At 50.0% G+C, this 26633-nt stretch overlaps 1 long non-coding RNA gene across 2 annotated transcripts in view; it reads right to left on the reverse strand.

The window, feature by feature from the left end:
• Positions 1-217: 217 nt before the first annotated feature.
• Positions 218-26633, reverse strand: part of LOC109495551 — a 28832-nt gene continuing 2416 nt past the window's right edge. The window contains exons 1-4 of one of the 2 annotated variants that reach the window (XR_002151008.3): positions 12249-14786; positions 11455-11519; positions 2812-2969; positions 218-1520 (exon numbers count right to left, since the gene is read on the reverse strand). This is a non-coding gene — a long non-coding RNA (uncharacterized LOC109495551). Of the gene's footprint in view, positions 1521-2811; positions 2970-11454; positions 11520-12248; positions 14787-26633 lie in introns of those variants that run through there. The other variant, XR_002739144.2, reaches the window with a different exon arrangement.

Consider the following 26633-nt stretch of genomic DNA (forward strand, 5'->3'; position numbering starts at 1 on the left):
TGTTGTCTCTTATGGTTTGTTTCCCTCTCTCTTTTTTTCCTTCCCCTATGTATATCTGTTTTGTTTCTTCAATTCCACGTACGAGGGAAATCCTATGGTATTTGTCTTTCTCTGACCCAGTTTGCTTAGCACAATACCCTCTAGCTCCATCCACGTCATGGCCAGTAGCAAGATTTCATTCTTTTTGATGGCTGAGTAATATTCCAGTGTGTGTGTGTGTGTGTGTGTGTGTGTGTGTGTGTACATTTATCAGTTGATGGACATTTGGGCTCTCTCCATAGTTTGGCTATTGTTGATAATGCTGCTATAAACTTCGGGGTGCAGGTGCCCTTTCAAATCTGTGTTTTTGTATCCTTTGGGTAAATACCTACTAGTGCAATTGCTGGGTCATAGGGTAGCTCTATTTTTAACTTTTTGAGGAACCTCCATATCGTTCTCCAGAGTGGCCGCACCAGGTTGCATTCCCACCAACAGTGTAAGAGGGTTCCCCTTTCTCTGCATCCTCGCCAACATGTGTTGTTTCCTGCGTTGTTCGTTTCAGCCAGAGATACTGTATAGCTTTGAAAAGAATGCAACAGACAGATAGAGAAGGTATCCAAGATAATGTGTCTTCAGTGTCATTATAATTGTGTATCAGCTCTAAGTTCAAAGAACAGAAATGTCTGTGTGGACAGAAGCAGCCAAGGGTCACTTCTGAGAGAACGTGAGAGGTGATTTGGGTCTCAAATACGAAATGGAATTACTTTGGCCGGGCTGAAGAAAAGAAGAAAGTCTGTTAGAGTTGAAAACCCATGGACCAGGGAATAATGTTGTGTAGTGAAGAGACACCTGGTTTTAGAGTTCAAACCCCTGGCTTTGGAGTGGCCTGAGGCAGGGCCTCCTAGAAAATATGGTAGGCTGTACATGGAAACATCCAGATTGGCAGAGAAAAGGGGATACATCCCCAGGAGACTACAGACTGGCCTACTGGGAGGAGAGATTTCTTTTGAAGTCTCAAGTTCCTTACCTCTGAATCTGGCTAATGAACACCAGATTGTTTCATTGTGACTGACAAATTAGGACTGTGGGACTGAATTGAAGAGAGCTAGGACAGGAGATCGGGTTCCCATCAGACAATTCTTGTTTCAGACAATTCTCTTGTTATAGATAATTTCTTGTTTCTTTCTTAGAGACATGGTTTTTCAACGACCTGGGCTCACATCATTATATGGACATAAATGGTGGAAAGGACTGAGAATCAAGAGCTATTTTCACAGATAGTTGAACGTATTTGTCAAAGCCAATGATTTTTATTCATTTCTACTTGTTTATATGTATGCGTGTGTGTGTGTGTATGTGTGTGTGTATACACACATATATATATATATACATACACATATTTTTTAAATCTTACAAGGTGACTAATTTTTCAAGAAGTGAACTCAGTGATTGGCCTACATGTCCTCAGAAAGTCCCACTGCTTCTTCAATTATCTCATCTGTATCGGGGTCCCATGTGAAACATCATTTGAAAGATCATGGCTGAAAAAATAAAAATAAAAAGGCACAGCTTGAGATGCTAGCTAATACAGATCCTCCTTGACTTATGAGAGGGTTACCTCCTGATAAAAATATCGTAAATTTAAAATATCCTGAGTCAAAAATGTATTTCATCCACCTAGACATCATAGCTTAGCCTAGCCCACCTTATGCGTACTCAGGGTACTTAACGTTAGCCTACGGTTGGGCAAAATCATCTAACACAAAGCCGGTTTTATAAAAAAGTGCCGCATGCAATTGACTGAATAGTGAACTGAACGTGCACAACAGAACAGTCATAGGGGTATAGAGCAGTTGTGCCTCAGTTGCTGGTGACCCGGAGCCACAGCCCGTCGCCACTGCCCAGCATCGGGAGAGAGTACTGTTGACGTATTGCTAGCCCTGGAAAAGATCCAAGTGCAAAACTCGAAATACAGCCTCTACTGAATACATATTGCATTCACACCAACGTAAGGTTGAAAAGCTGTAAGTCGAACCATCATACGTCAGGGGCCGTCTGTAATCCCTAGGCCAGGGTCCCCTACCTGGAGCAGGTAAAAACAGTGAATGGCAGCATCTGGTGTCGCGTGGGTCATTTAAGGCTCCAAAAGAGCTTTTCCTCCCAGATGTAACTGAGATTGAAGAAACAGGGCACCCTAACCAAGTTACTGATAAACGTATTTATTAGTAAAGAACTTTCTAAGTACAAAATTGCACTAAGATGCATAAATGCCTTCACTAAAATGCATAAAAACCCACATCTAGGAAAGTAGCTTGGAGAGCGAACAGAGACAGCACTGGGAAGAGAATGGACTCTGGCAGGCCACTATGTCACAAGCCATGGGACCTCAGACCAATTACAATAGCATTCGGACGCCGAGTTTTCTCAACCACAAGGAGCAGAAAATAATGCCCATTTCATGGGTCCGCCGTAAGCCTTTGCCATAATCTATTTATAGCGCCTGACGCAGAGTAGGTTTCAAAAAACAGTGGTCATTATTAGCCAAGTCGCTTCACTCCGAGCATGGCTTCCTTGACTATACAAGGAAGCCAGTGATTCCTACGAGGAGAATAGATATGAAAAGGATTTCTGAGCTTTAAAGTTCTCTAAATAGTTAAGATTATTATCAATAATTGGGACATCAACATATAAAGCGTTAACTAATACAGAGTTAAATAAAAATGAGGGACTTCTATCTCAAAATATGGTAGGCTGGTAACATGTAAACCTTCCCATCAAAGCCACATAAAATGCTGGGTCATATACATCAAGGCTCTCAAATCTATAGCTGACCTTGCATGTAAATAAGGAAACTCCCCCAGAGAGTGGCTGAAGATAAGGCTGTTCCGGGGTCAACTTTTGTTCTCTTTGTCCCAGGCAAAACCACATGGGAAGAGGAGACGACGATCTCTTGAGCCGCACAAGGTGGAGTGATGATGAATCCAAGACTCCTGCATAAATCCAGGACCATTGAAATTCTATGCTCAGTGGAGAAGAACAAGAAAAAAAAAAATCTACCTACCAACAGAGGAGGCATAAAACAATACTTGCACGTATCATCCAGGGTTCTTTGGGGGAAAAAAAGTCTCCTCTGAGAATTCATAACCCCAACCTCATGTGGATTTGGGACTCATGCTTACCCTGTCTGTATCGTCTCAGAAACTCCAAAAGAGAAAGTGAACACAAAATGGCCCCACGTGGATGGCAAACTCAAGCTCATAGCAGATGCTAAAAGAAACCATATCTGGAGGGACAGTTATTCAACGCAGACCTCCCGGGAATCCCACAGATGAAGCTAAGCTGAGCATAAACTTGAAAGTGAAAAGTATACGGAGCAGAGAAAATAAGGCAAGCGTCAGAAAAAAGTGAAAAGCGCTCAGCTAGGTGCCTCAGAATGGAGATAACACAGTTGTTGGTCACAAAACTTATAAAAATAAAGTAGGAGGTGGGCCGCTTTAGTCAGAGTGTGAGGGAAGCTTCCCCAAGGGAGGTGACGTCTGAAGGCTGAAAACAAGTCAACGGTCGGCCCGTCTGGAAGCCGGACCACGAGAGGAAAAGCCTTCCTGCCGGACCAAACCTGGATCTGTGTGAGGAAGGGCACCAAGGCCAGAACGGCTGGAGCAGGGTCCCGGGGGGGCGTGGGCAGGGACGTGAGGTCACGGAGAGGCGGGGACAGCTCACGTGGGCCCTGTAGGCCATGCCAATGAGTCTGTATTTTATTCTTCGTGCGATTGACAGCCACGGGTGTGTTTTTAAGCAGTGAATGGGTGGGGCTGGACTGGAATCTGGGGAAGACCTTTCAGCCGCTCTGGAAAGGCTAGATTCCAGACGGACCCAAAGAAGAAGCAGGATCCCAGTTTCGACCTGCATCGCAGCGACCCAGCAGAGATGGCGAAAGCCGGGTCAGGGTGGCCGTGGCGATGGGAGAAGCGGACACACCCGGGACCCAGCTCAGAGGTGGCGCCAGCCCGACTGGACACTGGGGGAGAGATGACGAGAACAAGCAAGAATAATGCCTGAGTCTGGGGCTCCTTCACCTCGGCCCGGTAGAGACCATGCCTGATGCGGGAGGAGAAACGGGGAAAGACCAGGTCCCGGCGGCAAAGGTGAGGTGCCTATGAAAAGTCTGGAATATTTATTAAACAACCAAGGAGCCAGGTCAAAAGGAAGCTAGATAAACTGCTCTGGAGATGGGTGGTGTGGACAGGGGGTTACAAGCATGGAGATGATATTTGGAGACCCAAACTCGAAGTAGGTAAGAAGCGTTGGTGGAGAAGAGGTGGGGAGAGGGTTGGGTCAAAGGTTCGGTCCCAGGGGAGCCGCTAATGGGGGAGGCCGAGGGATCCTGAAAGGGCGATGAAGAGGAGTAGCCGATGTTTAGGGGAAAACACCCGTGAGTGCATTTACAGGAAGCAAAGGAAGCCAGTTCATCAAGGGGGACCACCGTGTGGGAAGCCGCCACAAGGTCAAATAAAATAAGGACAGAATAGTGGTCACTGCATAGGGCAGGATGGAAGGTGCTGGCGACCTTGACCTGCGCAGTGTCAGTACCAAGGAGGGGGACAAAAAAAACCCAAACGTTTATGGCTAGCGCATGAGATTGGAATTTAACGGAAAACAGTTGGCAGTGTGATGGCCGTGACCTTGCTCAGAGGAGAGAGAAAGACAGAGAGCAGTTGTAGGAGCCAGAAGGGGGCAGGTGGGGGGCGGGGAGCAGCCGCATACACTGTGAGAAACTAAGGCAGAGGAAATGGGTGCGGACGAAGGTGGGGACAGGGGCACTCCTGTCTGATGCTATGTGGGTGGCCGTGGACTCCTGTGTCTCCAAGGCCAGGGGGCACAGCTGAACCCCACCGGACCAGTTTCTCCTCTCCAGGCTGCACCCCCCACCCCGGTTCAGCTATCCACTTATTCAGTGACTGCCCTTTGTGACCAAGTCAGATAAAAATGGCCAAGGATGCCGCAAACAAGACAGCCACAAGTCAGGTACTGGTCCGGGCGCTCGAGAACAACCCCCCCCCCCCCCCGACTCTCTGAGGGATTCGCTGCAGGGAGGGGGGAACGGGAAGGGCCAGCAGGGCGGTGTGCCTGGAGGGGTGGGCGACAGGAGGCCAGCCAAGCAGGGCGGGGCAGCAGGACCGAAGGGAAGGGTGAGGGGTGAAACCTCAGGGAGGACACAGGGGTGGGGCGGGGCGGGGGGGGGGGTCGGGCAAACTGCAGGCCATTTTCAGGAGATGAGAGCTCTGTATGAACCACGGCAGGGTTTTGAGCAGAGGAATGCTGGGATCCGTTCACCAGGTTGGGGCCTGGCGGGAGACCGAGAACTGTGAAACTCTCAGGGGTCAGGGTGACACCCAAGTGCAAATGCCCGGGCGCTCCTGAGGGTGCTCCGCAGAGCTACCAGGGCGACCTCGAGCGCCCTAAATTTAAGGCGAATTCGATCCAGGCACTTCCCCGTTTGAAAACCGGGGTGCTTTCTGCTGTGGGTGAGTCCAGATCCTGTAGTGAGAGGCACAGAGCGCCTCCCAGTCTGGCCCGGGCCTCCTTGTGCGGCCTCCCCGGCGGCCTGGCCCCGCGCCCTCCCTCATGTGCTGTCCTGCTGCCTGGGCGCCGGGCTTTAAATACTAACGGCATCCCCAGTCCGCAGCGGGTCTAACCCTTCTGAGAAGTCTCCCTGCCCCCCACCCCCACCCCCAGGTCCCTTCCAGGCAGCACCAACCTCTTTCTTCCCAGGGCCAGGCTCTGTAGTGGACCGACCAGGGGCCTCAGAATCAGAATTAATTTGGGGCGCCTGAGTCACTTAGCTGAGCGTCGAACTTCAGCTCAGGTCGCGATCTCTCGGTTCGTGGGTTCGAGCCCCACGTCGGGCTCTGGGCTGACCGCTCGGAGCCTGGAGCCCGCTTCGGATTCCATGTCTCCCTCTCTGTCTGCCCCTCCTCCGCTCATGCTCTGGCTCTCTCTCTCTCTCTCTCTCTCTCTCTCTCTCAAAAACAAATAAACATTAAAAAAAAAAAAAAGAATCAGAATGAGTTAAAAGCTAAGCACTGGGCATGTTGTTTCAACTCAGCTTCTCACGAAGGTCGTGGGGCCTGTTTGATCGAATTCGTACCAAGATTAAATAAGATAACATGAGTAACCAGGAAATAGAGGACCAGGCACACAGTAGGTCTTAAAACAGTGTTCCCCTGCAGACCTCAAGCCCCTGTGGGGCACATGATACGTTTATGTCCTATTTATATTACAGATGTCCCATCACTGGCTCGTCCCTGGCCCACAAAAGGCGCTTGATAGAGGTTGACCTGAATGTCCTGCCCCTGCCTTCCAGAACCCTGTGTGCAGCAGCCGTGTCCAGGGTAAGACGGGGATTCTAAAGTGGCCCGCGGGGCCCCTATCACAGCAGTCACTTCCCCTCAGCGGCAGGGAGCCCTTACTGTGCGTCTCTAGGGAACATTCATCGGTCGTCTCCATGAATATTTTCCTCATCGCGCTCTAGAACTTCTGTCACCGCCTGCCACCCTCACTGCCTGCTCAGCTGTCCTCCCACTGCTCGGCCTTGTTTGTTCTGTCTGCCTCCACCATTTTTCACCACCTGCCACATGGCTCTTCCTCACGGACCCCGAGCTCAGGCTTCACCGCTGTCCACAGGCCTCACCAGGGCAACCGGGGCCCTCGGGGTGGCTAAACATCCCTCCAACTGGCACCCTGCCCTCGGCTCCCTGCGAGCCCAGCACTGCTCCGAAGGAGACGCACAGCACTGAGAACCTTCCAGAACATTCACGCTGCCAGCGACCTACAACCAGCCACGCGTGGGTCGAGCCGGTGGTGATCTTCCAAATACAGCGTGAGCGTGCGTGCTTAACCCTAGGGCGTTGGCAGATTTGTAGCGCGGGTCCAGAAGAAGGTATTTTGACCCATTTTTTTTCAACCTCTTCTGGGATCAGATGAGGCAGCCCCCGGTGCGGAGGATGGAGCGCGGGTTCTGGAGTCCCACGGACACACGTTTGGGTCCCAGCGCCGTGTCTCCTCGTGGTGCCTTACCTGCTCCGTAAGTTCTAACACCTCCATTTCCTCATTTGTAAACTGAGGTCACAAGCGCCTATCCCACAGGGCTAGTACTCGGTGACATTTGTATCTGTCACCTGTGAGGTCATAATAAATCAGCCCCAAACTCAGTGGCTTAAGACAGCAACAGTTGTTCGTTAGCGCTCACGGGTCGTGTGGGTCAGAAATTTGAGAGTGGGCCAGCTGACCTAGAGTCTCTCGTGAGATCGCGGTCAGCTGCTGGGTTCCTTCCTCGCTCACACGCCAGGCACCAGCCGGGGCCGGGCCCCTCCGGGGTCACCGGCCTTCTTCCACGATGGATCAGGAGTCCCAAGGCACATGCCCTGAGAGGGAGAAAGAGGTATCAGCTCGACTAGCCTGGCCCCGACGGTCACACAGCATCACTTCCACCGCCTTCTAGTTGTGAGAAGCACGTCACTACTGGGCGCCTGGGTGGCTCAGTCGGTTGAGCCTCCGACTCTTGGTTGGTGCAGCTCGAGCCGCGATCTTCAGGTTGGTGATCTCGAGGCCGTGCCTGGAGCTCTACCCGACAGCGCGGAGCCTGCTAGGGATTCTCCCTCTCCCTCTCCCTCTCCGCCCCTCCCCTGCTCGCGTGCTCTGTTTCTCTCTCTCTCAAAACTAAGTAAATGAACTTAAAGAGACGCACACCACCACCAATGCCAGCCCAGAATGAAGGGAAATGAATTAGACCCCTCCTTTTCGGGAAGGAGTGTCGAGAACTTGCCGACATGCTTCAAAAGCCCCGTAGCACGTGGGATGCCCGCTCGTCCGTGAGCAGTGGCACTGGTTTTTGGACTGATGACTTAAAAACATAAAACCGAAGACTGTCTCTGCCCCACCCTTCTCGTCCTCACCCCACGAAGACATCCGTCCTGTGAGGAGGTAAAGTCACTTGTCCAGTGCGTCAAGAGTTAAGAGGAAGAATGAGAAGAAAATGCAGAAATAGAAATTGTTGACACGTATTCATTGCTGGTTCCACACCAAGCCCCGGGTTAGGTGATTTATCGACATCATCTCTGTGAATCCTCAGGACGACCCCCTGGGTTTCCATCGCTGGCCTCTTCTACGATAAGGAGGAGAACGCTACGGCCCACCGATGTTGCCGGAATTGTCCGGGGCCCCACGGCCGGTAAAGGCACAGCAGAGGCGGGGCCCAGCTCGACTGAGCCCCAGGCCTGCGTGTCCCACACTGTGCCCCCTGCCTAGACAGTGTCAGCTGAGATCAGCAGCCGAGAGGCTTTAGCTTAAGTGTTGCCTCCCCTGGTGGCTATAATTTGAGAAGTAAGGTATCTGAAGGACCAGGTGGAGTAGAACCCGAGAATTTAAGAGGTTCTTGGACCCAGGAGGAGAGAGGCCAGGCTATTGCTGATGGAGAGAGAGAGGGCAGAGGCTATAGAGGCCCCGCACAGCCAGCCAGGGAGCAGGGGGCTGGCGCGGAGGGCCCGCGGACGGTCCCTAACGAGAGCACCTCGCACCGCGCTGGGCCAGCTCAGCTACCTCAGCGGTGCCCCCCAAACGCCTCTCACCAGGAGAAATTCGGGGGCTTCCCTACTTTTCCTCCACGACGTGGAAACCACTCCCTGTGAGGACAGGCATCCTGAAAAATGTGCTGGGGTAGTTGAACAGGAAGAGGCCACCGAGGAGGGATGGAGATTCAGTCCTCCCGGCCAAGCCCTGGGGACGGGCTAAGGAGACGGAGCTCATCCGGGCCACCAGAGCCTCGCCTGGCCGCGACCAGAGGCCCAGGTCCGAGAAGTCCTCGCACGGTCAAGATCCCGTATCCTGGAGCAGCACCTCGCGTGGCCAGCCACCCTCCGTCCACACCGCGCCCCCTCCGGCAGCTTCTACCTGGAGCTGGGCTCTGTTGCTGGGGCTCCAGGACCCTGCCCCGGGTGCTGCTCCCCATTCCTGCCGTCCAAACTCTCTACGGCTCGGTGGCCCCCAGAGCACTTTCTCCTTCCTACTGCGGTATGGCCTTCAAAGCATCCTTCACTCAGTCTCTTCAAAGTCAGCCATTCCGAACACGCGTGCCAGACTCGGCTCTCGGCACCGGGGATCCTGCAGGGGACAAGAGGGGCCAAGTCCCCGACTTCCCTGAGCTGAGGTTCTGGGGACCTTCACAAAAAGAGGGTTCAGACTTGACCACAAAGGAACCTCCCAGGGTTGCGGGGGGGGGGGGGGGAGAGGGGGCGCACGCCGAAGAACGTACCCGTTTGCCCTCGTGCATCAAATTGAAACTGCAGCCTGCCAGGGTGGATGACACGCGGTGAGTGTGAGACACTGTCCCCGGCGGCGTTGAGCAATGGCTTGGGGCAAGTCGTTTGGCTCTCAGCTGCGATGACTCAGGAGTCACCTCTGCAGCCTGGGAATTCACCTCCACAGACCTTATCTGAGGCAGGAATGTGGTCTGTGCTCGGCTGCTGTCCCCACCACCTGCCTGGGTTTTCCAGGCTGAGGAAGAGAGGGAGAGAAAGTTGCTACATCTCCCCAGAGTACTTCCTCCTGCTCGGACCTCCTCCACGTTTGCAACGATAACAACAACAATAAGCCCGTGAGCTGTCGCAAGTTCTGCCCACACACCTCCCTCGGGAGGTAGGTGTCCTACCTGCTGGCATCATGTGGGGCACCTTGTATTATTACCTCGTGTGGGACATTCTCAGGGTGGGGGGAGCTAGATAATGTAACCGGTTAAGTCGGTAATATGGGAGCTGGACTGGAAGAAAAATATACTGGAGGAAAGCGAATGAGAATTTCGCGTGAATTCCACAGTTAAAGACTCAGGAAATCAAATAAATGGCAGCTGGCCGGCCGGCAGCTTTAGGAGATAATCTTACAGGAGATGTACTTTCCCTCTCCTCTCCTCGGCCCTACTCTGGGGGCTGGCGACAAAAGCTCTGATGTGAGGGGCGCCTGGGTGGCTCGGCGGGTTAAGCGTCCGACTTCGATTCAGTTCACGATCTCACGGCTCACGAGTTCGAGCCCAGAGCTCAGACAGCGCAGAGTCCACTTTGGATCCTTGTTCCCACTCCACCCCTCTTAGAAGCTCTGCTCTGAGACATATTCTCTGTGGGTGCCTTTGCTCCAGGAAGGGATAGGTGGGGGCCAAGGAGGCAGCTTCATTCAGCCACTCGCGGGCTTTCATAACAGCAAACCCAGCCAGACGTGGCCCCGAGCGACAGGGACCAAGTATTCTCGCGCGCGGTAAGAGTTTCCAAAGCAGAGAAGTTCCAAGGTCACGTAAATGAGCAGCTTAAAAATGTCGTCACGGGCCCAGGTGCTCTCCATGTTTTCTCTCCACCATCCCCAGCGCGTAGGCATTTGTTCTCGTGCTGTCCAGATGGCCACCTCAGTTGCAAGCTTCGGATACAACTGACACAAGGACACGGAGGCATCCCCGTTAACAACAAGAAAAACTTACCTGGAGGGTTCCCCTACCCTAGCAGATGTCCCCTCACATCACACTGGACAGAACTGTGGCGCAGAATTACAGGCAAAAGGACCAGAAGTACTGTGACTAGATTCTCCCACCGCCTGGGGTTGGGTAGGGACCTGTCCTCCCCTGAGAGAATGCCGACCCACACCCGAATCCAGTCCGTTCTGTCGGCAAGGCAGAATGTGGCTCGTGGCTGTCGGCAGGGAGGCACCCAAGCAGTGCCAGTAACTCAGCACTCCCACCTTCCCTCAGCCCTGGCACGGATAACCCCGTGGGAAAAGGGAGATGATTCATTGGGGAAAAATAAATGTCAGCTGGTTGTCCATTTCCGACCTGAGTTTCATTACATTCTGTTTCTAATCACGTAATTTCTGCAACACTTCATCAGGCAGGTCCAGCACACACCTTTCCAAACCCCGCATGTTTTGTCAGCTTGGAAGAAAAGAACAAGCCAAGGTCAGCTGAAGCCTGACCTTTCCCTCCGAGCAGGTTATGGATGTGTCTACCTACTGAGGGCCTGTGTCATGTGTGTGTATACCCAGAGTCATTTAGGAGAGGCGTCGGAAGCACAGTGCCGGAAAGCTGGGTCTCGTCACTCATCCCCTCTCTGGATGTGACACATCTCATTGCGCAGATAAGTGACAAAAGAGCAGAGGAGGCGCTTGACCGAGGTCAGAGAGCCAGTGGCAAAGACAAGATGGCAGCCTCCTGGGATGCCGTCCACCTGTCTGCACAAAACCTCGGGGCTCCAGCTCGGGCCCACCTGACCAAAGAGCCGTCTCACAATTCAATCAATACCTACAAATAACCAGAGTCCCATGGATACCACAGACCACAAAAATAAGATGGGACAGGATGGGATGATGGGAACGAGGGGTCTGGAGTGAGTTTCCTGAAGCACCGGCCTTCCTCAAAATGCACAGAAAGTGAGCATACCTCACCTTGGAGTTGAATAAAACTGGAGCGAGCTCATCTTCTGTAGCTTCTACGGATAAGTTGCGGGACCCTGGAGGCAGAAGCAAAAAGAGCAGTTACGATACAGTTAAAAATAGATAGGATGCTCGACTGTTCCTGGTTCGCACAGGCTCCGAGAACTTCCTTTTGGACGCTCTCTCCTTCTTCCTGTCAGACACGTTAAGATGCTCCCTTATCACACGTCAAAAACAACTGTACAACGTGGTAACAGTCGCATTGTGTTACAGTCGACTAACTGGAGGAAACATTGTGTTTTAATTTACTTAAATATGAATGTTCTTTTTTCCATATTGCAGTTTTGAGTTTACCCGTGTCCCGCATCTCAACCATTTTAAGAGACCCTTCGAAAGCTCCAAGCCCAAGGCTCTATGCCATCAGCAGTGCGTGGTTAGAGTGAGAATCTATAGATGTGTCGATCACCTAATTCCGCACAGAGGGAGCCATGAGAGTTGGGTTGAGGAAGGGGACTATCACACCAGTCACCTACGTTAGCACCTCATCTAATAGGACCAGGTCACATCCGTGTGGTACTTTGTCCCTTTCCCAGATCTTCCGTGTACCTTATTTCGTTTCATTCTCTTCAACAGCCCCGTATATAGACGCTAAATCTGTTTTAGTAATAAGAGAGCTTGGATTCAAAGAGGTGAACTTGTTTAATATCACATGACTAGTAAGGAATTGCTTACTATATTCTAAGGAATTACTTATTGGTAAGTAAGTAATTCAAAGGAATTACGGAATGGTCTTAACACCCCAATACCTGTGCACCTTGGACCATGACTTCACTTCCTTGTTGACAACCAGCTCCTGAGTTTTCTCCTTCCTGACGGGGAAGGGGAAGAATCAGACGGCCCCACTTGTCTTAGAAGCATGGGACCCCAGCTGCTCTTGGTGGAACGCCATTCTGTCCAATAAAATAGAGCCCATCAGAAAGATCTCAACTGTTGTTAACACGTTATTTCTCTTTGGTCTGATTTTCTCTATGGTGAACACCAGAAGGGTTGGCATTGTAGGTGATGTGGGAACCTGGAAGTAAGATCTGAGCCCTTTGACCGACACCGCATTGGAGCGGGAAGCCTAAGGGAGAGAGGCTTCAGGTAGCCGCAGGTCTGCTACGCGATTATGGGAGATCCCCAACGTAAGCCAAAAAGCACCCTCTTCTGGGTGGCGTCGTCAACATGCCACTATGGGAATGGTCGGAAACACAACAAGTCAACACTTTGACCCGAGACCTGACCCCCCAGGAAGAAGGAAGTAGTTTGAGAGTGCTGATTAAGAGAGCATTTGAGGCAATCAACCTGTCTTGTGTCACGGCTATGCTAACTCCTGAGAATTTAAGGCCTGTTGTCTGTGACCATGCCCCGGCACGAAACAAACGCCAGCACATGCCTGTGGAATGAAGCCCTAAATCACAGGGGAGGAAGGCAGGGCCTTCTCCCGTCCGTCAGTCCTGCCTCCAGATTCCACTATTACCCACTGATACTGGGAAAGTGTGAGACAGCGGTATTCTGGAACATACCATTGGCTTGTTTTGTTTTTGTTTTCTTTTTTTTTTTTTAACTAAAGGCAAGGCCAAAGCCTTAGGGGCCTCACACAGGATGGCTGGGATCTTTCTGACGGGCTCTATTTTATTGGACAAAATGGCATGCCACCAGGAGGGGCTGGGGCCTCTTGCTTCCGGGATAAGTGAGATCACCTAGTCGGAGTGAGACATCACTGGCTGGAGTTCGCTGGGTCCAACTTGCTCATTTGAACAGAATAAGATCAAATGTCTCTCTCAAGGTGACAGGCCCAGACTCCGAACTCTAACGCGCCGACCTACAACCTCAGAAGCACCCAAGTTTTCTCTACACGGGCTTTGTGCGGCCTTGCTCTTCTTCCTCTTCCGCGGTTGGTATGACGTTGGGGAAAGGCCTCCACCCCTACAAAGAAACTGAAAGCTTGGGAAAGGACCATGACAGCCAGGGTCCCCGGCGTTTGCACAAGTGTGATGCCAACGATGCAAACATAGGATGGGCACGGACAGGCCATCCCCGTCGGCCGCTCTATTCCTGGGCTCCTGGAACAATCCCGTGGGGAGGAGAATCTCCATATTCTCGCTCACCTGTTTGCCTGGCCAAGCCTCGCTAACGGTTCACAAACTCTTCTGTGTCCTCAGCCCTTGGCCACTTTGCACGCAGCGTGATATGTCAGACAAAGGCCAGCGGGGAGGGTATCCACATCGTGGCTGATTGTTCGAATGCGCTCTTTCTGCCATCCCCAATATCCTACTGTTTAAAGTCCTTGAGGACAGGGAGCACTTCATACACTTTTGCAGCCACCACGGCATCCTTCGTGGTGCTGGGCATGGAGTAGAAGCTCAGTGAATACGTGTTTACTTTGAGTCACTCTGGCTGAGCCTCCAGAGGCCGGTTCAATGGAAGATGAGTCATATCTGAAGGTTTCACAATTACTCCCATCAGAACTTCCTTTGAAAACATTCTTCAAGTTCTCCTTTGAAGGCCATTTGAATATATTAATAGTGCTAATCCTGGGATGCTAACTCCCACACCGGACACAGTAGAATTCAGAGCAGGCACCACTCTTTCAAAAGCTCCGAGGTTTCAGAGGAAACCAAACACTCGTCCCTTCTTCCTTTTCAAGGACACGGTCCTCCCTTCACCCTGGAAGTGATGGCACCGAGTTTCTGAGACGGGGAGGAGGAGTTGTCCCTATGCGTTGTCCCCCCTGTACTTCTCACCTCACTTGGAATAAAATCCAAAACCTTTCCTATGCTCCTGCTCACTTCTCCAATCTTACTTCCTGTTTCTCTATTTCCCCCAACCAGTCCCTGCCCCACCCCCCACCTCCATAGTCCACCACAGGACTTATCTTAATTTCTTAAACACACGGGTCTCTTCGAAGAAGTCTCCCTGCCTAGAAAGTTTTTCCAGGACTGATTCCACAGCCCTCAGGTCTTGTTTTGAATGTGACCTCCTTCCTTGACCACAGAAATATAGGAAGCTTGCCCCTCACCCTCTGTCTCCTTTGTATTATCTACGTTTTATCCTTGAAGCACTTACTCGGATTTGTAATTGAGTAATTTGTTGCCTTCTTGGCCTCCCTCAGTAGCCTGGAAACCCTTGAGAACACAGGCCACGTTAATTTTGTTTCTGACTATGTCTCTAACGCCAGCACCGAGCTTGACTCCAGGGAGGACCTCAATAAACCCTTGTTGAATGAATGAATGAATACTTTAAGAGAAATTTATCCCTTGCTCTCTGGCTCTCCGTCCTATTTTTTTTTCTTTTCTTTCTTTTTTTTTTTTTTTTTTTAACCTCAGATCCCTCCTGGACGCCAAGAATCATTTTTTTTTTTCCAATCAGGGGACTCTAAAACCTCGAGGGGTACACATAACTTAGGTTGGGGGCGGGGGAGGGAGGGAATTAATTCCTATCAGCAGAAGAAGGTATGAAATGTACCATGAATGAAGAAAAATGTACAGACCACAGATCAGGAGTCAGGGCGAGCTCAAGAGCCCCGTTTCTGGGGCAGAAATATGTCCTTACAACCTAAAGAAACTACTCGTTTTAGAGCTACCCGGGTCTTAGTAGGTGACAGATCATAACTTCTATCAAACGTAGGTCACGTGGGGAAACTGTGGGAAAACTGTTTCCTCCTCTACCCACAGAACACTTCTGTACTCCAAATGTATCGGGGCTTTTCCCCACAACCAAGCGATTCTCCAACAGCAGCTGGGTGTCCTACAATTAAACCCGATTCTGACACTATTTCCCTAGAGACAGCATCAGATCCCACAGGTGAAGGCCTCATCCCCACAGAACTGCTCCCCCTGCAGATGCCGGTCTCAGGTCCCACGTTGTCCCTTGTACCCTGGCTAGCTATAAACCGGAGAGTCCCGTGACCCTCCCACCCCCGAGTCTGATCATTTGCTACAATGGCTGACAAGCGCTCAACACAAACAAGCAAACAAACAAACAAAACAGTTTACGATGACTCATTACAAAAGGTATCGAAAGATGGCTTGCATCTTCTGAGATGTGTAAACTGAGCACCAATTTACCCCTGCTTCCACTGTAGCTTTCCATGGGATCCAAATTCAGGTGTCCCGGAACCACACGTCCTCAACAGACCTCAGCTCAGCTCGGTGCGTGTGGACGGAAGAAAGCTGGCTCACCACGGTTTTCCCCGAGTGCTCCGTTTTCCATAGTACCGGGCACAACTATCTGCTGCACCATCACTGGGGCTCTGTGGTTCCCGGTGGTGCCGGGGGAATGTGCAGGCAATTTAACCTACTTGCTGTCCCATCGTTGGCTAGCGGTCTACTTGTGACTGAATCTCCCCTGCCTGAGAGCCTAGCTCTCCCGTAGGCAGATTTATTGCAGATTAAGACTGATAAGTAGCTAGATCCTCCGTTCATGTCTCATACTAACCCTGTGATCTTGGGAAAGTTATCCTCTGGCTGGCTCCGTCTCCTCATCTGTGAAATGAGGATATTCGTATCCGCCTCACAGAGTGAACGATCACATGCGAAGCACGTAGAAATGCTTAATAATAATTAGTGCTCCAGAGAGGACAGTTGATGTGACCAATATTTCTGTACCGGTGTTTTAAAGTTAGCTCCTGGAAAAGCAGGAAACTGAACTCACGTTATTCCCATGTCCCAGGGGCCAGGACTTGAACTCCCCTAGCAGGTACTGTCTGCACCGTTCAAATTCTGCTTTCTTGTCACCCCGTTGCTCGCTCTGACTTCCAGGGGGCAAATCACCCGCCACCAACTGAGCTGTGGTTTCTGCAATTACATCTCATTCACGGAGCACCTGGGTGGCTCGGTCAGTTAAGCGTCCGACTTCAGGCTCGGGGCGTGATCTCACGGTTTGTGAGTTCGAGCCCCGCGTCAGGCTCTGTGCCGACGGCTCGGAGCCTGGAGCCTGCTTCAGGTTGTGCGTCTCCCTCTCCCTGTCCTTCTCCACTCGCACTCTGTCTCTCTCTGTGTCTCAAAAGTAAATAAACGTTAAAAAAAAAAAAAAGATCTCTCATTCGCTTTTGCATGCCCCACACCATCTGGCTCAGGTTAGGTGCTTGGCAAATCTTCACAGCTTAAACTACGGCCTGATAACAAGGAAATGGTACGGGTATGTGTAGGAGTATCTGGAATGCGTGCATTTACACACCAGCGATGCCATCATTTAGCAGAGGGAGGAGATGTCAAATTAGCAGAGCACTAAGACTGGGGCTGACAGGCAAGAAGGCGCTGGACGTGCTTGCCTACGGGCTGGACTATATACCAGACTGTATGCTCCTTGGGGACAAAGACCGAGTTTCGTTCTTTCTCCGGCGCCTCGCACAGTGCCTGATGGGTCCCATGTGCTCGATAAATGTCAGTTAAGTGGTGAATTCACTCACGTTTGAAATTCCAACTTGGGAAGCTCCCACTGCTTTCTAGTGTTGGATATAGTCTTTATTTTTGGGACAGAGAGAGACAGAGCATGAACGGGTGAGGGGCAGAGAGAGAGGGAGACACAGAATCGGAAACAGGCTCCCGGCTCTGAGCCATCAGCCCAGAGCCCGACGCGGGGCTCAAACTCCCGGACCGCGAAATCGTGACCTGGCTGAAGTCGGACGCTCAACCGACTGCGCCACCCAGGCGCCCCTAGTGTTGGATATAGTCTTATCAGCACGCCCCTGCCCCGGCATACAGAGCTCCTGCCCCACTCCGTTCCCACCACCAGGTACTCTCCACCCCGGGGTTAGATCCTCACCTCGGTTCTGACTCGGCAAGATGAGGGTCACACCTGGAAATCATGTCTGTGCCAAAGTAACCACAAACAGTTAACACGTGGCTGGCATCTCTCTTCCTGGTGTGCGGGAAGTACCTCTGCCTCCTGTCAGATGTGAGAAAACCCTTCTCTGCTACGCCTTGGATGTACTCTCTTTTTGAACCAGCTCAACCTCAGGAAATAGTTTTCCCACCGGTGCCAACTCTTTGGCGAGGATTAGCAGAGGATTACGAATCTGCCAGGACCACCAGTCAAACATGGCTGCTTCCCTTCCCATCGTATGTTGGGTGCTTTTGGTTTTGACTTACCCGGCCAACGTCAACTTCCCCTTTCCAAACAAAGGCTATGTAAGATGCTCTGGACAGCGAAGGATAGAGGATCTAACCACCGGGGCCCGCCCGATAAGGATGTTTATTACTTTGCGTCATGTCCTGTTTGGAGGTAGGACAGTTTCAGAGTGGGGTTGTTCACCGACATAGGAACGTCGTGCATCTAGCTTAACAGTTCTGCAGCTTTCTCCCCCAGTCCCCAGATTTGCTGTAGGTCAGGCCTCACGTGCCAGAAACCACCTTCAGAAAAAGAGAAGGCGTCCTTCCAGAGAAGGGGGGCTGGTCCCCTACGTCTCACTGGCCAGAATAGGCACAATCTACCCATGCTTCAACAATCCCGAGGCGGGGCGAGGCGAGGCCACCGCAATTGGCCTAGACCAATGAAGACTCACCCTCGGAGGTGGGGGAGAGTCCAAGTTCCTGTACGGGACACAACCCCTCAGAGGAGGGCAGCCAAAATTAAGATTCTGAGAGCAAGGTAGAGGGAAATAGCCCCCTGATAGGCAACCAGCCGTGTCTACAACAGACAAAATTGCCCCATCGAGCTCTAAGGAGAGAATGAATAAAATTACACTAATTTCATTCTTGGGAAAATCAAACTATCCAAAGACAAGGATTTTGTTTACCCAGAGCTACAATCTGATTAAAGATATAAAGCCCTTTCAAAAGCATTAACTCAGAATGGCCCAACCGTCATTTATCTGTGTGGGCTGAAGCAATAGAAAGGCTCCACCAAAAGCTTCGTGTATGCAAAATATTAAAGTAGGCTCACCAGCGCAAAGAAAACAAAGCCTTCTTGTAGTGCTGAGTCACCTGGGCTGATGGTACACACATTCTGATTCCAGAGAAGTATCAAAGTCGAAATGGTGATATGTGGCCCCGATTTCACTCTCTGTTACAAGACTGACCAATGCCCCTCTCTGGAGCATATAGCACTCTTTTCATAAGCAGGAAACACAATTCACAACTTTATTGGAGACCCTGCTGGGAGCTGTATAAAGGTGCTTTTGGAAAAGCTTGAAATCTTTTCATCCTTATGAAAAAAAAAAAAAAAAGGACTTTGACCAAAAGAAATAGGTCAAGAAACTATTTGATCCTGAAGACATGCCTAAGTCTTCCTCTCCAAGATTTGTATTAAGTATAAAATGTGATGGTCAAGTAGCCGATTCACTGATCACTCGTTATTCCTTCTCTTAACTTCGGGTTGGTCCATTCCTCTCCTGTTCATACCCCCCAACCCAGAATCTGGCAGGCCCCCGGTGCTGACAGCTCGGGTTTCCATCTTGTTATTTTCAGAAGGGCTAAAAGGGAGCACAGGGCACAGCCTGTGGGAGCCTTCTCTGGGTTCTCCCCACCCCCCCACTTGGAAAGTCCTCCCCATTGCCTCCTGCCTATCTCGGTGCCAGCCCTTCCCCACGCTGCTGGACCTTCCACCCGGGACAAGTGCCATCCAATGCCCAGATTCCTCCGCAATGAGCAACCTATAGTATCTGTGTTATGAAACCTCTTCCTTCTCTGCCTCTGCCTCTTTCTCTCCACGGAGGGCTTGGTGTATTTGGGGGCTCCGGCCACAGAAGCAAATTTCCTCTGGAAGAAAGAGTTTGAAAAAGAAGAAGTGAGCCACGGAGCTGGAGAATTAAGTTATGCAGAAAACTCCCCGGAGAAGGTGGGGGGGGGAGGGGTTGGCCAGTTAACTGAAGGGTAGTCATCTCTGCTGTGCCTCGTCTGAGAGAATGAGCCGGCAGGAAGCAGAGGAATGAGGCAAGTAAACCTTCAGGAGGGCTGAGTTTCAAATGTTCCTGCCAGACAGGATTATATGTCCTCAGGCAGGTGTCCTTCCCCTGTGGCCCTTGGTATCAGCTGCGTGTGGCTTTTTTTTTTTTTTAATTTTTTTTTCAACGTTTATTTATTTTTTGGGACAGAGAGAGACAGAGCATGAACGGGGGAGGGGCAGAGAGAGAGGGAGACACAGAATCGGAAGCAGGCTCCAGGCTCTGAGCCGTCAGCCCAGAGCCCGACGCGGGGCTCGAACTCCCGGACCACGAGATCGTGACCTGGCTGAAGTCGGACGCTTAACCGACTGCGCCACCCAGGCGCCCCATTTTTTTTTTTTTTCAAGGAAATACCAGTCCACGGTTAGGAATCGAGATTAGTGTGAGGGAAGAGAGAGAGTCTCCTACATTGTCTAAACATTAAGCAGATTACCGAGGTTAAAATCCTTGTTCCACCATCCACTTCTCTCCAGAATGGGAATAATAGTGGCTACCTCACCAAACTGGGTGGGTGCAATTAAACAAGGTAAGGTCACAAAGCTAGCAGCATAGCAGAAAAGTCAGGACAGGAGCGGCCACAACCACGGCAGCCACAGTGCGGGTTGTTACGAACCAAAGGGAGAGCCCAGGCGAAGAACACAGAATTGTGAGAGCTGTAACACAAGGGTCAGCCCCACATTCCTATGTGGTGGGGAGGAGGAAGCAGAACGGTCAGTGAGGAAGCTGGGGGCCGGGCCAGAGGTCCCTCCAGGGTGGAGGCTTGGCGGGTGGAGCCAGCGTTGGCCAAGACCTAAGGATGGAGGGGGAGGAGGAGGGGGAGGGGAAGGGGAACCGGCCCCATAGTACTGGAGTTCCTCCTTTGTTCAGCTGGGCCAAGTTCATTAATAGAAGTGAGCTAATGCTTTTCCCCACTGGAAGCAATCAAGTTACTTCATCTCAGAAGCAATCTTCCCCAGGAACTATTATACTTGGAATTATAACAACAAAAGCACCTCAGACACACCCAGGGCAGCAGCCCAAGGCTCACAGCCCCAGAGCCTCCCGTGGCGAAGAGCAGACTGAAAAGTAGCAGCCCCTCTGCGTTAGGTCAACAGTCCTTCCAGCTAAGAGAGACCTTCCAGAGCGATGCTTGTCGGCCAGCCCAGGGTCAGTGGTGTGGCCGGTGCTTTTCAGACTGAAAAGCTGAACTTAACTAGGAGGTTCTACTCTTAGCTCAGAGAGAAGAGTGCTAGAAAAGTCAAGGCTATTTTTCCTCCACTAACAGAATATTCACACAGGCCCTAGTGTCCATAAAAGTTAGCCATCGGGGAGGAGATGGTTGTTCCAGAAAGGGTTATAGTGAAATCATTTACTATTAGGGAGAAATACTCAAATTTGAACCTCATTGTAAATTCTGTATAAAAACATTTTCTTTTTTTTTTTTTAATTTTTTTTTTCAACGTTTATTTATTTTTGGGACAGAGAGAGACACAGCATGAACGGGGGAGGGGCAGAGAGAGAGGGAGACACAGCATTGGAAACAGGCTCCAGGCTCCGAGCCATCAGCCCAGAGCCCGACGCGGGGCTCGAACTCCCGGACCGCGAGATCGTGACCTGGCTGAAGTCGGACGCTTAACCGACTGCGCCACCCAGGCGCCCCTCAAAACATTTTCTAGATGGATTAAGGATTCTGTGTTTAAAAAGACAGAGCAAGAAGGAGAAGCAGCAGCAGTAGCATCAACCAGCTAGAAGGAAAGGTAGGTGTGCTTGTAACTTACCCTGGGATAGACTGGCAACATGAACATATGGCCACAAATAACATGATAAAGCCCATGAAACCTACTTGAATCTGGGCAGGTGGAAACTGCTTTGACCATCAGAGCAGTTGGCATCCAAGGCTACGTCATAAAAGGCGTTCTTGCTTCTGCTTTGTTTGCCGGAACACTTACTTTCAGAGCCCTGAGCTGCCATGTAAGAATTCTGACTACGCCTAAGCGGCATGTTGGGCAGGCCACATGGACACATTCAGGGAACTGTCCCTGCTCAGCCCAGCCTTGTGGCCATGCCGCAAGGCTCCCGACATGTGGGTGACGCCATCTTGGCTTCTCTCAAAGCAGGGAGACTCCATGACTTCTGTCAACATCAGGCGGAGCAGGAAAGCCACCAGCTGAGCCTGCCCAATTCCTGACCTACAAAAGTTATAAAATGGGAGACGACTGTTGTTTTAAGCCATTACGTTTTGAGGTGGTTCGTTACACAGCAGCAGATAAATGGAACCAATAGAGAAGAACTTTCTAAGCACAAAAGCTTGATAGGAATCCAAATAAAGGAATAACAGACTCGATGGGGCGCCAGGGTGGCTCAACCGGTTAAGCATCCGACTCTTGATTTCAGCTCAGTTCACGATCCCAGGGTCATGGGATTGAGCCCCACATCAGGCTCCATGCTGAGTGTGGAGCCTGCTTAAGATTCCCTCTCTCTCAGAAAACATACTTGGCTATTATGATGTTCCATCAAGTATGATGTCACCTGTAGGTTTTTCAGAGATGCCCTTTATCAGGGTGAACCAATTCCTTTCTATTCCTAGTTTGTTGAAGACTTTTTAAAATTGTAAATGGGTGTGGGGTTTTAATTTTTTTTTTTAATGTTTATTTATTTTTGAGACAGAGAGAGACAGAGCATGAACGGGGGAGGGGCAGAGAGAGAGGGAGACACAGAATCGGAAGCAGGCTCCGGGCTCCCAGCTGTCAGCACAGAGCCCGACGCGGGGCTCGAACCCGTGGACCGCGAGATCGTGACCTGAGCTGAAGTCGGACGCTTAACTGACTGAGCCACCCAGGCGCCCCAGTGTGGGGTTTTAAAGGGTAGTTGCCTGCTGTATCTGTTGAGAAGTTTATGTGACTTCAGGACCTTCCATTTTCTAGTATTTTATTAAAGATTTCTGTGACTGTATTCCTGGGTTATACTGATCTGCAATTATACTTATTTGTGGCGCCCGTGTATGGCTTTGGTATCACAGTATAATATATGCACAGAATTAAGGAAAAGCATTCCTAGATGTTTAGGAGTCCTGAGTATTGATTCCTCATTAAATGTATGTTATAGTTGATCTAAGACATCTGGGCCTGGACTTTGCATTGTAGAGATAATGTTATTTAATACAGAAATAATTGAATTTATTTCCTTCTTCCAAAAAAAAAAAAAAAAAGATTCTCTCTCTCCCTCTCTGCCTCTCCCCTGCTTGTGTTCTCTCTTCTCTCGAAAACAAAATATAAATAAATAAGTAACCCAAACAAACAAACAAACAGACAGACTTGAAATTGTAAACTGCTTTCTGTCAAGTAGCATCACATACGAATCAAAAGGCAATGGTGCGCTAGAAAAATATCCTTGTAACACATGTGACAGACGAACCACTAAGAAGAAAAATTACAACGGGAAAAAAATGGCAAGGAACGAAAAGCCGTTATCAGAAAAAACTTTAAAGGCCAAAAAGACATGTTTAACACCAGCAGGAACAAAATAAATGCAAATTCGATGACCAGAGACCTTTCTGCTTTCCAATTTGCAAAGAGTTTTGAAATGATCATTCTCGGTGCCTGCAAGACTGTAGTGAGGCAAGCGTTGTCTACGCCTGGAGGTGGAAATATAAATTGGTAGCCTTTGGGGAGAACAAGCTGATGATCCGAAAGTCTTAAATACCCTTTGCTCAAGCCTTGCCGCGTCTAGGATTGAAGAGGATGTACGGCCAAGCATTCTCATCACAGCACTATTGCTAATGGTGAGAAATTATAAACAATAAACCGTTCAACAATGGGAGCAGTGTTGCAAAGTTTCAAATACCGGAACCCAAAAGCGTTATCAAAAGCGTGGCTTCCGAATCATTCAGTGACAAGGGAAGGGCGTGAAAAACAGTTAAAAGTATACAAGGGAATAGCCACAATTTTATGTATGTAGATGGATGGATAGACAGATTCAAACGCTGGATGGAAACACACCAAAATTGGGGCGCCTGGGTGGTGCAGTCGGTTAAGCGTCCGACTTCAGCCAGGTCACGATCTCACGGTCCGTGAGTTCAAGCCCTGCATCAGGCTCTGTGCAGACAGCTCAGAGCCTGGAGCCTGTTTCAGATTCTATGTCTCCCTCTCTCTCTGCCCCTCCCCCATTCATGCTCGGTCTCTCTCTGCCCCAAAAATAAATAAAAACGTTGAAAAAAAATTAAAAAAAAAAAGAAACACACCAAAATATTAACCGCAGTTTCTGAAGAAAAGGTTTGCAGGCGGGGGGGGGGGGGGGGGTATTTTGTTCTTTCTCCTTGTCTGAGTTTTCCTATCTTCTCAACATGAAACTGTATTAATTTTATAACCAGAAAAAAATTCTTCTTTTTAAGTTGGTAACTAAAGAGAAAATTCCAAGGCAGTAGCTCCGGCAAACTTGAACACAGGGACTTTCAAGTACTGAGAGGTCTTAGGAGCCGAGAGCTCTCCCTCCAGACACCTGCTGGGGGTCTGTGTTTTAGAGTTTCCTGACCTCTAGGCCTTCCCTCCCCCCAGGGTCTCCAGGCTTCAAAATTATCTTTCTATCATCCCTCCCTTTGCCGATCACACCTCGCCACCACAGGCATCCATACACAAGTAAACATTTCTATTCCTTCAGTTTCCTTCTGTTAACAAAGATTTAGAAATCACAACCAGAGAGCCCTGGACCAAAGAGATGGTTTTTCTTTGACATCCCTTCCCGAAATTTGTTACTGTTACTTTTAACTGGTTACCAACATTAAAACAATGAGGACAGATTTTCACTTCCAGAAAGCTGGAGCAGACTTACCTTGTTCCGTGCCTCCCACTAAGTACAACTAAAACCTTGAACACTGTACATAAAACAAACAGAAGACTCTAGAAAATAAAAAAGAGAAGCCACGTTGGATAGGAGTCTCAGGACCTGAGAAACAACACGATAGTGAGTTCCAAGAATTTTCTTTTTGGCTCACATATCCCAGGCTTAGAACTAAAGCAATCCTGGGGCGCCTGGGTGGCTCAGTCAGTTAAGCATCCGACTTCAGCTCAGTCGGATCAGCTTCCGACTTCAGCTCAGCTCAGGTCATGATCTCACGGTTCATGAGTTCAAGCCCCGCGTCGGGCTCTGTGCTGACAGCTCGGAGCCTGGAGCCTGCTTCGGATTCTGTGTCTTCCTCTCTCTCTGCTCCTCTCCCACTCATGCTCTGTCTCTCTCTCTCTCTCTCTCCTTCAAAAATAAATAAAAACATTAAAAATTTTTTTTGAAAAAAAAAGAAACCTGCAATCCAGAAATGCTCGTGCCAATAACAGGCACAAATAACAAAAGCTCCAAGAAAAGCCTGCTTTGTGAAGCCTGAATGACAGAAGGACAGAAGGACAGCCCAACAAGATGCAAAGTGTTTACACGATAACTGCTCTACTCCAGCCAGACACCACAGAAAAAGATCTGTGGCCCCACCCCCACCCACTAGTGAGAAGCCTTGATTTCCACTCTTGTGAGGCTCTAACCCCAACCGCCCAATTGGGGTGGGTGTCAGAGATGGCCAAGAAGAGAGCCAGGATTTCATCTGCTATGACTGGTAGACAGCCCTCACCTCCCCCTTCATGGGGGCCTATCAGGCAGTAATGAGGCGTATCTACCGTTCCTCAAAGGAGCGCCCCCCCCCCCACCTGAGTGTCAATGGAGGCCAAGTGGTGAGCCTGGCCGAACCTGGCCTTCCACCTTTGCCTGAAAGTGGCCAGATGGCAGCCCGAACCTCCAGCCAAGAGGGTGTCAGCAGAGGTCAGAGAAAAGAGTAGATTTAAACAACATCCAGAGCCTCCGAACACAATGCAAAAATGTCCCCGTTCCAATCAAAAGTCACCCATCACCCCCCAAGCCAGGAAGATCTCAAAGGGAATGAAAAAAAGACCTTCCATAGATGCCAACACAGAGATGACAGAAATGTAAGACTTACTTGACAAAGATTTCAAAACTGCCCAAGATAAAAATTCCTCCACAAGCAATTGTGAACGTGCTTGAAACTTATTAAAAAAAAAAAAATTTGAAACCCTCACGGTGCCTCGGTGGCTCAGTCGGTTGAGCATCTGACTCTTGACTTGGGCTCAGGTCATGACCCCAGCATCGTGGGATCAAGCCCCACGTTGGGCTCCGTGCTGAGTGTGGAACCTGCTTGAGATTCTCTTTCTCTTTCTCAAATAAAAAACATTTTTAACTAAAAAAACAAAAAACCCACAGTTTAAAAAAGATAGAAAGCCTCAGCAAAGAAACAGAAGTTACGAAAAAGAACGAAATGGACGTTATAGAACTGAAAAATACAGCAATCAAAATTAAAACTCAGCGTATGGGCTTGCCTTAGTTTCTTACTGCTGCCGTGACAAATTATCGCAAACTTCGTTATCTTAAAACAAAACAAATTTGGGGCACCTGGGTGGCTCAGTCGGTTGAGCGTCCGACTTCGGCTCAGGTCATGATCTCACAGCTCGTGAGTTCGAGCCCCGCGTCGGGCTCTGTGCTGACAGCTCGGAGCCTGGAGCCTGCTTCGGATTCTGTGTCTCCCTCTCTCTCTCTCTGCCCCTAACCCACTCGCATTCTTTCTCTGTCTCTCTCAAAAATAAATAAACATTAAAAATTAAAAAAAAAAAAACAAATTTAATATCTTACAGTTCTGGAGGTCGGAAGTCCAAAGTGGGTCTCATCGGGCTAAACTCAAGGTGCGTCAAGACTGTGTGACTTCATGGGGACACCAGTGAGGAGTCTATGTCCACCTTCCTGAGGCTGTGCCCTCGTTCCTTGGCTCATGACCCCTCCCCCCGTCTTCAAAGCCAGCAGTCTGTGCCAGTCCTTCTCACATGGCATCACACCGACAGTAACTCTCTTGTCCCTCTCTTTCACTTGCAAGGACCCTTGTGGTTTTCTTGGGTGCACCGAGGGAATCCAGGATAATCTCCCCGTCTCAAGATGGTCAGTCACGTCTGTAAAGTCTCTTCTGCCATGGCAAAGGTCACCCATTCACACGATCTGGGGATGAGGGCGTGAACTTCTCGGAAGAGCCACTGGTCTGCCTGCTCCCGTCTGCCCTCTGGCTCCCAAAGATTCATGCCCGGCCCACAGGCAAAGTGTATTCACCCCACCCTGAGGTCCTCAAAAGTCTCAATCCATTACGGCATAAACGCAAAGTCCAAATGCTCATCGACTCAAATTTCCAAATGTCATCATCTCAGTCATTTGCACAGTTATGGGAAGACTCTTAATTACATCCAGCCTG

The sequence above is a fragment of the Felis catus genome, chromosome F1 (assembly GCF_018350175.1).
Source record: "Felis catus isolate Fca126 chromosome F1, F.catus_Fca126_mat1.0, whole genome shotgun sequence".
NCBI lineage: Eukaryota > Metazoa > Chordata > Mammalia > Carnivora > Felidae > Felis > Felis catus.